Below are 14,530 nucleotides of genomic sequence, written 5' to 3'. Positions count from 1 at the left end.
GATTTCCGCTGAGAGCTCTCTGCAACGAGTCCTCCTCGGCCCAGCTTCCCAGCCTGCTCTCACTGCTCAAACCACGGCAAAGAGGCCTCCCATTACAATGACACATTTGACAGCTTTGCCAAGAGCGCTTGGTGAGGTGCCAAAGAAAGAAGCAGCATCTTTTCCTGAAAAAGGCAGACACACTGAGAAGGAATACTTGAAATGCTCCTTCGAGTAAACCTGAATGGCCGAGCACCCCATGCACAGAAACACTGGGTTGTTATCCCAAGGGACAGAGGAGAATGGACTCTGTGTGGTTTTTCTGTTTCCAAGGCTTGCCCACCCATTCTCTATAGTGTTCAAGGCATCTGCACTGAAGAGCGACCATCTCTTTCTGCACTTGTGCTCACTTTGAAGACATTTTCATCTACTGAATTTCAAGCTGACTCTTGCCTCAATTAGCAGTGCTTCAGAGCCCTGGTGCTCAACACAGGGCTTTTACCACACCTCTCTGTTACCCAAGTGAAAGCCCCCACCTGGCTTCAGCTGTCCCCACAGTAAGGACTGCCACAGCCTCCAAGACCTCACAGCCCATGAGGAAAAGCACCATGAGAAAACCAGAGATGATCTTGAGAAGAGACATGGTATTCGGACGGTGTGATCAGAGGGACTTCCACTATGCTGAATGACACAGACAGTCATTTGACTCCAAAGCAAGTGTCACCTCAAAGCACCAATACTGACAGAGGGGACAAAGATTCAGAATAATTATGTTTTTATGTGTCTAGACAGAGAGAGAAGGTAAGCCCTGTCCATGTTTTTTTGTTGCAGGGAAAATCTGGGGGAGGAATGACATTGTAGTGCCATTACAGGCACTAGAGCATTTCTCACACCCTACAGCAAAAGGGTGCTTTACAGAGGAAGAGTTTTAAGGGACTTCTGAAGCAAAGCGGAACAAACATCCCTACATGTGTGTATAGGTATGTGGAATGAGCATATGAAATGTGTGCATCATAAGGTCCCTGGTGTATCTATCTGTGGCATCGCTTTTCTTCTGAACTTGTATCTTGCAGAAAGGTTTCAATAGCATGACATAATCTAAGGCATGTAGTGACTCCATTTTTAAAACAATTGACTTCTGTCTGGTTTACACAGCTCCCTCTGATTTTACACAAAGTCAAGCATAATGGAAGGCTCTTCTTCCATTGCTTTTATGTGCCATAATCTTTCTTTCTGTTTCTTCTTTAAAACACATTGGTTCTTTTATTTAATGCAGGATTGTGAATCCAGAGCCTCGCAGATGGAATGTATAATTGAACATTATATTCCACTCTTGAGAGACACACCATAAAATTAATATTTGAACCATATTCTTGCTGATCCAGGGGAAGAGAGCGAAATAACACAAAGAAAATATTCTAAAGCAATTTGTGGCCTATCTGCAGAATACTTTCCAGACATTACCATGGTAAGAGAAAGATTTAACATCAATAAAAGGTGGTTTTTAATTCACAAGAAGCTTTATACTGTGCTGGATTGCTCTGGATAATTTTGCAGTTAAGGAGTCAGAGTGAACAGGGTTTGGGGTGATGGGGAGAGAAAAGACAGAGTGAGAAAAAAACAGATTTCAAGCAATGGTCCCTATCCCCCTCTCAACCCCCAACACACACGAAAACATGCAGTGGGGAAACACAGAGCAAGAAACATTGCAGACGGGATCGCATTGTACAGCATGGAGGTCCTGACTTCATTAAAGGCACCTGAAATGCTTAGCACAAAAGATCACAGGTAACATTTGATGCAGTACTACTCTAAAGACAAATAGAAAGGGGGGGAGGTATGAACTGTATTCAAGAGAGAATCAAGGTCAGGGGAAACAGAAAGGGAATGGCCATTACTGATCAGCTGCTTCAGTCATTAGCCATGAGACTAGGATATGAATTTGGAGGAAAGAGTTCCAGGGCTGCTTTGCCCTGGGATATTGGTGTGAACAAAGAGATGTCAAGTCACTAAAGTCTGAGCTGATGCCAGAGACTCTCAGATTTCAGAGTTAGGATCCAAAGTTTCTATTTGTGTCCAAAACTGTTTCTAGAAGTAGGAATAATGAATTTAAACTTTATCATTGGAGCACTGATGCCTGATCTTGACACCTACTGGCATCCAAAAACACCTGAGTTCTATGTAAGCCATGGGTTTGTGCATTGCTGGGGCTCCATTTTTTATTTCCACTGGAAGTTAAGGTTTTCCTTAGTTAAAATATTGAATTCTGGTATTTGTGGCTGCAGAAACACATCTTTAAGAGCACAGAATAGGGAAATTACATTGTTCTGTAGTTATAAACACACAGCTTAGAATGGCGGCTCAAACAGAAATTTGCTTTTTTTAACTGGGCTGACATCTCTGCACTCCATTAATGGACATGCAATAAAAAGAAGGTGCATTATTTTATCCTCAGAAAGAGCTAAGATGCGTAACCACCCCAGAATAATTAACGCTAGAAAAGGTCCAGACAACAGGTAAACCTACACTACCACATCTGCTGTTCAGATGTTTATTAGTCACAATCTGACATTAAAAGGCCTTCTAATTGGCAAGGATTTGTTCCCTGTGATCTCAGGAAGTTTATAATTGTGAAAGCCATAGACACAACATGAATGATGTCTTAGTCTCCCACCCTTCCTTACGTATTACAGAAAGCATGCACTATAGTGCAGAAAGCAGGGTGGCAGTGAATAAAAAGCAGGTGAGCTTACTTCTTTTGGGCTACAGGGAAGAAAAGGATACACACACACATCCTCAATGCCCAGATTAGGTGTAAAACCTAATTTCTCACATATATCTATTTTCTCTCAGGTGACTGGCAGCCAGGTCCAGAGGGCACCTGGCATGGTCCTGAACCCTGCACTGAAGCCAGCAGGCACTCCAGTACTCCTGCTGATGGGACACCAGGGCTGCCTCACAGCAGGTGGGATGGGGCTGCAGCAATGGGTTAGGGCACAGGGGTCCTGATGATGTGGCACTGGGCCACACCACACATATGTGCAGCCAGTGAGCATGCTCTTGCTGCTGCCCACACACAAAGCCGTGATGGGGACAGCACGGCGGCACTGGCTTCTCACCACCAGCCTGTCATCTCTCTCACTTGCCAGTGAGGATCCAGCCGCCACTGCCCGGGGAGGAAGCACCGTCTGTTGCAATGCCAGGGACGTTCTGGAAGAAGAAAAAAAAAAAATTTCCAGAAAGCTGCACGTTTGAGGAGGCCCTTAAAAAGCCCAGACCTCTTTGTTTAAAGTTCAATTGAAGACAGACCCACATGCTCTGGATATTATTTATTAGTTATTGTCTTATTTATTCCCATTTGGAAAGGCAACAATAGAGGAGCTACAGTTCTTCTTTTTTTTTCCAAACTAGTGTTGTTATTCCTTTACTTAGAAACAGAAAGTAGAGCATACCATACATTAAACTACCAGCACAGACAGGTTACTGTGACCCAACATATTTGCCCTGTTCCTGACTCACCACTGGTCATCATTAGTGATGCATGAGTCACCGGTACATCACTTGGGAACATAGGTCTTTGCCCAACTACCTGAGCTCAGTCGGTGCATCTCTGCTCTCAAGAAAAAGTGCACCTTTCCTGATCACTCTTGAAGAACATGAGTGGTTTGGTGCTGAGAAACAAGCCTCTGGGAGACTGCAGGTATCTCACCCCATATGCACCATCACACTAGTTTGAAATTCTTATCTCCAGGCCATTCAACAAAAGCAAACCAGGAATAGAAAATGGTGCTTGCAAAACGAAAGGAGATTTTTGCCTACCTAAGAGTGACCCAGTCATACTGCCACTGAGGATCACTACAACTCCCATCATCTTCAGAGAGATGTGGCGGAATTGTCAGTGATGAACAGAAGGCCTCTGTTTTCACTATCATCTTTCTTAGAAAAACTCTAAAAAACCTACAACAACCCCTTCCTCCACACCACGCGCACGCACACACACACCCCCCAGCCTTCTCATACTCAGGTAAAAGCCTATTAAGCAGGTAGTAATATCAGCAGGCTTCCACTCTCCCTTACTCAGCCTGAAGCAATCTGCCCTCAGACACAGGATTACTTTAAGCTTATCTGCTGGGAATTTTTTGGTTTGAAGAGACATTTGTTTTCAGGGAAGATGTGCATAAAAGTCAGACTGTACCCCAAAATCAGATTTTGCTCCTTTTAGTGGTTGGCTTGGGCACCTGGAGTATATATGTGCAACAGCGAGCCTCCAGTTCAGCCTGTAAAATTTTCTTTTTGTAGGGGGTAGTGACTTTCCCAGTTTTTTTCGTATTAGAATAAATTGACTTAAGTGTGCATGGAAGGTAGGAATACATATGACTGAAATGAAAAGTCAAGCTAAAAATAGCACTAAACCAATTGCATTGTTCATAGTGAAGGAAAGGAAACCAGGGGCAGGGGGAGAAAAAAATATATTTAACAGCTGTCTCAACATAATGTCATATTTATTCAAAATTTCTAAAATGGTCTTTGACAAGCCTTGACTCATTGTGTAGGGCTGGAAAGGGTATTGAGGGTGGACTATTTCTTGTGATTTATAAGAGACCACTGTGACTAGTTTGAAAAACCTGCATAAAAGTGCAGTAAATTAAAACAGAAGCCTACATAAGACGTGTACCTTACAGACAAAAGGCTTAAGGCATTCTCCCGTCTGAAACACCAGAGTGTGGTTTGCAAAGGGAAATTGGTTTCAAGAAGTTCAGCAAGTCAAAGACATATTTTTTAACATTTAGAACAACTATTTTCTTCCATTAGCACATTTTAGAAATTAAAGCCTAAACTCATGCAGCTATATCATGCTTCCAAAGGCATTGCACTTTGACTTTATACCAAAACTGCAGAAGCTTTCAGAAGATCATTAACACTGAATTATGTACTAGTCTCATGAATCAAAAAGCTTGCATGGCACATACATGAGTACAACTTGTTTTTAAGTTGTACTGAAGTTTGCAAGTGCAGAGGAGTGGAAAATGAAACCATGTGTGTTTGATCAAACATGGATGTGTTGGCCTTCCCCTCAGCTCTGAGAGATAATTGCACAAATTTTTGTATAAAATTCTAACATTACCTAGGTCATCAACAGAACCTTGCACAGGCTGTACCATGGAGAAAACACTGCAGAAATCTTCATGGGAAGCAAGGGGCAAGTGAAAACCCCAGAGCTAGAGGTGTTCATCATAAGAAAAGTATATTAGTTTCCCAGACTGAAGAGAAGTCCGATAGTGATCTTCCTTAAAATCCTGGTTTTCCTTCTGCCTCCAGGCAGATACTCGCTTACATTCCCCTGCAGAGTCTAAGAAATTATTGAGCGGAGGTTCATTCTGACTCCCACAGCCCTCTCCAAGCCCCATGAGTAAATCAGCTCCTTTGGCCTCTACCAAATGTCTGCAGAGGTACATGATCTACACCAAATATTTTGGGAAAGGCATAATACCTTTCCTAGGAAGTTCTGGCTCTGAACAGGGTGGCCAGCATGGCTGGACATGCAGAGGGGCTGAAAGTGTGACACAGAACTTGAGATTAGGGCTGAAATCCTTAATTTTACATCATAGCTGGTGACATCCTACTGGAGCACAAACTTGGATAAAATGGTGTTGTATAATTGTGCTTTATTCCCACTTATTTCCCATTACCTTTTTCACACTGCCACATGTAATTTATATAACACCCACCTGAAATCACACATGGGAATTCAGGAGTCAAACCCCGCTGTGACACTGCAGCCTCTGCATCACCATGCAAATATGTGCAATCAAAACCAAGTGAGCCTCCCAGAAAATTCCACTCAGAGTCGTAACATCGCTTTTCAGGGATGGAGCATTATTATCTGGTGCTTAAGGAGGAATGACTAGGAATAGACTAGCTGGTACTCTTATCAAAGGCTTGTGAGCAGACCAGACTGACAGCTTTTCTTGATATGATGCTGTAGTGAGTACATTTTGTAATAATGTAGCCAGGAAGGTGAAGGTGAAGGGCTGGAGGACCTAGAAGTTTCTCCAAAAGAAAAAGAAGAAATTCACAAACAAGAGAAGGAGCTGAGACTTCCAGCCCCTTCATCATCTCCTGTTAGCTCATAACCAGAACAACATGTTTGGGCCACTTCTTGCCCACTTGCAGTGACTACTGCTACAGGAATTATGTATTTTCTTGATGCACCTGCTCTGATTTGCATCACAAAAATACAATCAAAAAGATTTCTCTATTAAACCTTGGAGGAAAATATCCCCAACCAGTATTAAGACACCACAGCTCGTCCCTTATTCCACAGAAACTATCCAAGATATCACTTCTAAACTTAAGGAGTGACTCCTCCCCTTCTTTTCTGTCAGATAAATAAAGGAATCTGATTTTGAATTCCTAGGCATATCCATATAAACCCAGCTGCAAGCCAGTGTAGCTCTACTAGGTAAGAACTGCTGTAAGAGATTATAATCAGTTGTAAAATGCCTTTTAGCTGCTGGACTTCCTACATGTTACTCTGCAATGATAGGTCAATTGTCCCAGAGCTACGTTCCTCTTGGTCTGAATGAGGATTGTAATTTAAGATCTCATCAATCACTCCAACTCCTATTGCTCCTGCAGAGAGAATTGTTATGGCAGCAGGAGACTGAAACCCAGGTTTACAGCTTGATCCCAAAAGTCTGGGACAGTATTGCAATGGAAAAGCTGATGAATTACAGAAGAAAAACATATGCTGCTTATTTAGCCTTCTGATTTTCTTTGATTCATTGCTAGGACAAGCAAACAAATCTAAAGAGGGAAAAAAAAAGGAAATAATAAAAAAAAAAGATGAACACGAATGTGATTATTGTTTCTATATTTCATGGAGTAGTAATTCCTTCTATGCCAGCAAACTACCTACCCCTTAACCTTCCCATCTCAAAAATCTTGCTTTTACCCTGATTTCTGAAAGGGATGAGGCTTACGTAGCAGCAGGAACAGTGTCTCCACTTCCTTTCCCTAATTATTTTTTACTCACTGGCCAATTATATTAACATTTGACAGAAGGGTAGCAGCCCAAGAGACTACATGGATATCAGCAGCCGAGCTGGGGACAGAAACACAAAGCAGTGGTCCTGTGGCAAGAGCAGCAGCTGCAGGAGCCTCCACACACCCAGTCTCTTCCTCTGTGGGCAGAAGGAGGGCAGGAGAGTTGGGGGAGACTGTCGGCGATGTGCGATCAAAAGACCTGGGGTTACTGCAGAGGATGTAGGACATTTGGTAGGAAAGCCAGTTACACCTCTCAGGAACAGATGTCTGTGCATGTCTGCACTAAAAATTAAAATGGATTTTTTTCCCTCCTAAATAGAAGAGAAACAACTGTGGAGTTGCACTGTGATGGTGATGATTATCATGGCAGTGTAAAATGGAAGAAAAACAAGTTCTGCGTTCAGCCTTTCCTCTGAGTGTGTCTGTGTGTGTGTGTATGAGTGCCTGCTCACAGCCAGAATACATTTATATGCACACAACCAGAATACGTAAATATTCACACAGCATGCACATACACACATATGTTCACACACACAGGGGAACAGTTAAACACAGGAATTATTGCAAGTTTATCCAAGCACATGCACACGGACAAAACCTGGGATTTCCAGCAAAGTTTAAGCGATTCAGCGTAATCAAAAAGGGCTCCTTGCAGCAAAGTACTTAACAAATGGCAGACTGTGTGCAAAGGGTGCCATTACCCAAGGGAGCTGGGGAATTTGGCTGGAGCATGCAGTATGAACAAATGGCCTGGAGATTTGTTAGGGTAAGGACTGGATTCAGCACAATCAAAAATCTCCTCTGAAGCCCTGTGTCTTTTATTCCTAGAGTAGATGGAGCTGCAGCATTTTTCCTTATTTTAAAAGTAATTTTTTCATGAGAGAAATCTAATTTCTGAAAACTATTGTACCCTCCCAGTATTTTCAGTCAAGTTCTCCTCTCAGACCCACTAGCAAATATTTCATTTTACTTCCATCTAATTAATAATTACCTTCTTGCATAGCTACCAGGGAAGACTGAAAAATCTAGCAAGAGAACCTGGTTATTCTATGATTCTATGATTCTATGAACTTGCTGTTCTAAATGGCCACTAAAGATAAATGATGGCTTTGATACTGGGTACCTTCTAGAAATCTTTTCATTTTCCTCTATAACCTATAACTTGAAGTATTTGCAACTCCTCTCGCCCTGAAGAAAATATATTATTTACAGCTTGTTTTCTATTCTTAGAGCACAGAAATCCTCCTTGACTCTAGATCATACATCACTTTTGTGTTGACCTCTGACCTCATTTCTGTTCACACTCCCTACTCTGATGGAGCAGCTATTTCTGATTACAAACTGGCAATATAAATCATAGAAAATTGGAATTCCAAGGAAAAGAACATTTCATGTTTTGTCATGTCGTTGTTATGAGACAAGCAGACTTTTAGCTTGATTGTTTTATTTTTACCGAGGGATGCTCAGTGCTATGCTTTATGTGCTCTCAGAATATAAGTCCATGTAGTCATGGTGTTCCAAAACCTCAAACCCCACAGTCTCAAGAATGGTGACTTTAGAAGTACTGCTGGCTCCATCTCTCCCATGCAGCTATACTCCTCATGGCTTTAAAAATGCAGACTCTCAGAATGGTTGAGGTTGGAAGAGACCTCTGAATGTCATCTGGTCCCATCCTCCTGCTCAAGCAGGACCACCTAGAGCCAGTTGCCTAGGACCATGTCCAGTCAGGTTTTCAACACCTCCAAGGATAGAGACTCCACAAGTTCTCTGAGCAAATTCTGCCAGTTCTTGATCATTCTCATAGTGAAAAAGTTTCTTTGGTTCAGACAGCACCTCCTGTATTTCAGTTTGCTCCCAATGTCTCTCACTGAGCACCACTGAAAAGAGCCTGGCTCCATCCTCTATGCACCCTCTCTTCAGATATTTGTACACCCTCATGAGTTCCTCTCTGAGCTTTCTATTCTCCAGGCTGAACACTGCCAGCTCTGTCAGCCTTTCCTCACAGGAGAGATGTTCCAGACCTTTCGTCCTCTTTGTGGCCCTTCACTGGACTCTCTTGTACCAGGGAACCCAAAACTGGACACGACAACACTCCAGGTATGGCCTCAGTGGTGCTGAGCAGAGGGGAAGGATCACCCCCCTCAAACCTGTTGGCAACCCCTTTCCTAATGCAGCCCAAGATGCTTGTTTACCTTCTTTACCACAAGGGTGCATTGGTGGCTCATAGTCAGCTTGGTGTCTGACAGGCCCCCTAGGACCTTCTCTGCTAAGTTGCTTGCCATATGGTCAGTTCCCAGTGTGTACTGGTGCCTAGCATTATTTCTTCTCACATGCAGGAATTCCATTTTGCTTTCCTGAACTTCATGATACTCTTATGGCCCATTTCTCCAGCTTATCAAAGTCCCTTTAAACAGCAGCACAACCATGTGGTTTTGCATCACCTAAGATAACAATACACTTTATTTTAAACTTGCTGAGGGTGCACTCTGCCTCAGTGACCAAGTGATTAATGAAGAGTTTAAGCAGAATTGGCCTCGGTGAAGACTGAGCTGAGTAAGGTATTTGGTATCTCAGGCATTTCTGTGCCCTTTGTCAACAAGTCTTCTCCTCCCTTCAGCAGCACAGCCACATTTCCTTTGTTTTCCATTTATTGCTGAAGTACCTATTAGAAGCCCTTCTAGTTACCTTTCCTGTCCCTTGTCAGATTCAACTCCAAGTGAGCTTTGGATTTTCTAATCCCATCCCCGCATGCTTGGACAGCATCTCTATGCATCTTCTAGGTTACCTGTCCCTGTTCCCACCTCCTGTATGTTGCCTTTTATGTTTGATTTCAGTAAGAAGCAACTTGTTCTTCAATGAAGGTCTCCTGTTGCCTTTCCTTGATCTACTCATTAGGATGGACCATTCTTGAGCTTGGAGGAGGTGATCCTGTAAAAATATTTCCAGCTCTCCTAGACCCTTCTTCTCTTCAGGGTCATATCTGATGGGATTCTTCCAAGCAAGTACCTGAACAGGCACAAGTTTTCTCTCCTGAAGTCCAGGGTTGTGGTCCTGCTATTTGCCTTGTACCCTCCTCTTAGGACCCTGAACTTCATCATCTCACAGTCACCATAGCCAAAGCTGCCCCTGACTCACAGCTCCCCAGCCAGCCTTTCCTCCTTTGCAAGTCCAGCAGAACATCTTCCTTCCTTGTCTCCTCAATCACCTACATGAGGATACTGCCATCAATGAACTTGAGAAACCTCCTACATTGCCTGTGCCCTGCTGTATTGTCCCTTCAGCAGATATTGGGGTGGTTCAAACCTCCCATAATGCCAGGGCCTGAGAACATGAGGCTCCATGTAGCTGTCTGAGAGCCTCATCTACTTGTTCCTGATCAGGGGGTCACAGTTAAAGATACTATTTACTTCATACTAGTTTGTAGCTTGTGACATTTCCACAAGTGTTTCTGTACAATTGTTCTTCACCACAATATGAGAGAAATAAAACCTAATTAAAGAAAATACCTTATCTCTGTGTAGTCAAGCCCATCTTCTTTTTTTCCAGTCACTTCATCTGTGGGACTCACAACTTGCAAAGGACACCCAATCATAGAATCATCAGGTTGGAAAAGACCCCCAGGATCATCGAGTCCAACCATTCCTATCTGCCACTAAACCATGTCACTGAGTACCTCATCTACCCGTCTTTTAAACACCTTCAGATGGTGACTCAACCACCTCCCTGGGCAGCCTGTGCCAGTGCCCAATGACCCTTTCCGTGAAGTATTTTTTCCTGATGTCCAGCCTGAACCTCCCCTGGTGGAGCTTGAGGCCATTCCCCCTTGTCCTGCTCCCTCTCACTTGGGAGAACAGGCCAGCTCCCTCCTCTCTACACCTTCCTCTCAAGTAGTTGTAGAGAGCAATAAGGTCTCCCCTCAGCCTCCTTTTCTCCAGGCTAAACAACCCCAGTTCCCTCAGCCACTCGTTGTAAGACTTGTTCTCCAGCCCCCTCACCAGCTTCGTTTCTCTTCTCTGGACTCGCTCCAGCCTCAACATCCTTCTTGTGGTGAGGGACCCAGAAATGAACACAGTATTCGAGATTTGGTCTCACCAGTGCCTAGTACAGGGGCAGAATAACCTCCCTGGACCTCCTGGCCACACTGTTTCTGTTACAAGCCAAGATGCCATTGGCCTTCTTGGCCACCTGGGCACACTGCTGGGTCATGTTCAGTCAGATGTCAACCAACACCCCCAGGTCCCTCTCCTCCAGGCAGCTTTCTAGACAGACTTCTCCTAGTCTGTAGCACTGCATAGGGTTGTTGTGCCCCAAGTGCAGGACCCGGCATTTGGCCTTGTTAAACCTCATGCCATTGGACTCTGCCCAGCGGTCCAGCCTGTTCAGATCCCTTTGCAGAGCCTCCCTACCCTCCAGCAGATCAACACTACCTCCCAGCCTAGTGTCGTCTGCAAACTTACTAAGGGTGCACTCAATGCCTTCATCCAGGTCATTGACATTGAACAGGGCTGGACCCAGCACTGAGCCCTGAGGAACACCACTAGTGACCACCCTCCAGCTGGAGTTAACTCCATTTACCACAACTCTTTGGGCCCGGCCATACTACCAGTTTTCCGCCCAGGAGAGTGTGTGCATGTCCAGGCCAGAGGCTGACAGTTTCCTAAGCAGAATGCTGTGAGAAACTGTGTCAAAGGCTTTACCGAAGTCCAGGAAGACCACATCCACAGCCTTTCCCTCATCCAGTAAGCGGGTCACCTTGTCATAGAAGGCATTCAGGTTAATTTGGCAGAACCTGCCTTTCATGAACCCAGGTTGACTGGGCCTGATCACCCAGTTCTCTTGCATGTGCTGTATGATAGCACTCAAGATCACCTGTTCCATGACCTTCCCTGGCACTGAGGTCAGACTGACAAGCCTGTAGTTTCCTGGATCCTCCCTCCAACCCCTCTTGTAAATGGTTATAACACCAGCCAGCCTCCAGTCAATAATTAAGAACATGTTGTGCTGAAATCGATATATAGTCAGTCACAATTTGGAATATCCAGACTTATACCTACAAAAGTCGTGCTCGATTTATGGATACCTGGCTTGAAGAAGTTTTGCACTTAAACTCCCAGCCGGCACATGAGGACTGCAGTGCATAAGGTACCCTCTTGTAAAGGAGTATGTTCGTAAATACTGAATGGCATCACCCACAATGAACTACCAACTTAGGGAAGGGAATAACTTTTCGAAAACAGTCCTGATTTGGTACCCACAGATGGGAGAAAGCTGTAGCTTGTTAATGCCATTACAAGAAGTCAGGCTGTTTTTCAGTTTATGTAAATATAATCCAAAAAGTAACACATAGCTACACATTTCTATCACCTCCAATTTAAGCAAGAACAAAAGAGTAAAGTAACTGATGAATGTCAAGGAAGTAACTGACACACTGCTTCTTCTCACCATGTACAATACCAACAGCATGATGTTACCAGGGAGCAACCCAGGTTCAAACACACATTACGGTATAAATGCTTCTAAAATAGTTCCTAGAAATAGAGCTGCATAAAGTAGTCAGAATTTGTCCCTTCCTTATGAAATATGTTCTTCCTATGTAAAAATCTGAGTACATTTAAAAATAATGAATGGTAAGCACCAAGGTACCAACTTCCCTCATAGGCAGAAGACATACTATCCTAGAAGGGCACAACTGAGGGGTTTTGGTTTTTCTGTGAACATTTGTACTGCCAACCCCAAGCCTTGCTTAGACTGTTAGCAGGACCAAACATCCCCATGTGCTGGACTAAATAATAAAGTAAGTTCCAGAGCTCAGTGCTAGGCCCTTGAGGTGCTGTGTTGGTGTGGGTATTGGTGAATTGAATCTAACAGTGTCATAACCCCCTTTAATAGAAAACAAAGTGTATACAGAGAGATGTGACGATTTGTTCAAAATCACACCGAGTTAAGCAAGGTTTAAAACAGAAGTCAGGTTTTCCTCAGGCCTGTGCCTTTTTCTTAGAACTTTCCCAGAACAAGGCAAGTTAAAGGGGAAGCATATGCACGCGTTGTAAAGCAGATAATAGTAGCTGGAAACTAACACCATTAAATCAGTGTGATCTCATCTGCTTAATGTATAAAGCAACATACGAAGCGAAACCTCAAGAAACTGTTCAATAGTCATCCTTCTCCACAACCAAATAGCCAAAGGGAACTCTTCTGCTCAAGCATGAGGTTAAGTATTGACGGGCGTGTTGCAGATACAGTTAATAATGCTAATTGGTCTTCTACAACTACAAATACAAGAGAGATGCTGTATGCTTTTCTCTCTTCTTCACAAAATCAAGAAGTCTAAGAAAAAAAAAAAAACAAAATTCAGAGACGTGTCCTAAAAATAACAGCAGGCATTTCAAATATGTGGCGAGCTCCTATAGCTAGAGGCACAGCTGCACATTGCATACTATTAAAGAATTAAAGATATTACCTGCACACATTCTAAATGCACAGCCAGTATTAATGACACAGGCCATCTAGGAAGGATTAAGGATTAGTTATCATTTCAACCCAATGAAAGAAGATCTATATTTCTCTTTTAGACACGTAATTCACAGGAGAATCATGCTTGCCAACACTCTAAAAAAATAATCTTTCAGAATTCTTGCAAACCCAGTGTGTTATGATTTCATCTCATGAAATACAACACCTTTACATTAAACCTCATAAAACTAAATCCTGCTGGATCTCTTCCAGGCTTGGAGAATAAACAGCTATATCAGTGATGCCTAGAACAGTAAAATCTGGCCCACTGTCATATGGCATGTTCCCATTTACAGAGGGGAGCAGGTCTGCAAACAGCTAATTCACTCTGCTATTACAAAATCCTCACATATAATGAATTTCTCACATAATTGGTCTAAGAAATACTTCAAGGGGAAAAAAGAATGCTTTGAACACCATAATACATATTTATTTCTACTACCTTTTTTTTTTTAACCCATTCCCTGCCTTCCCCTTACTGAAGTATGTGCTGCAGAGCTGCTCTGTTTTTTAACAAGCAGGAGTGAGTTTAGCTGTGTCTGGAGCTCTGGTAGATAGCAAAGGGGGGAAATTTGTTGTCAAAACATTTCAAAAGCACAGATGAATATATCCAATGAGATTACTTTGTAAAGCCCAATTATATTCCCTTTGCAGTCAGAGGAGCTACACAAATACCTTTTGGCCTTCCCAGTCCCCCCCAGAGCATGACTAAGAAGGATATTAAAATAACTAGTACAAGTACAATTACACCAGGCAACAGAGATTTAATGCAAAAGCCCTCCTCAGGAACTCAGGGCAAACATTCTCCATAGATATGAAGATTGGTGTATGGCCAAAGAACAAAAACACTTTTCTATGTGAATTAGACCCTTCCCTGTCTCTCACGTGTCGTGACCCAGCCTGGGCAGTCCAGGGGTCACTGGGGTAAAAGACTCTGGGCCTCCCCATACAATATATAGGTTCAGTACTCACTGGGCTAAACGAAGGCAAA

The sequence above is a fragment of the Phaenicophaeus curvirostris genome, chromosome 4 (assembly GCF_032191515.1).
Source record: "Phaenicophaeus curvirostris isolate KB17595 chromosome 4, BPBGC_Pcur_1.0, whole genome shotgun sequence".
In the NCBI taxonomy this organism is placed as follows: domain Eukaryota; kingdom Metazoa; phylum Chordata; class Aves; order Cuculiformes; family Cuculidae; genus Phaenicophaeus; species Phaenicophaeus curvirostris.
Note: the sequence above shows the minus strand (reverse complement) of the source record.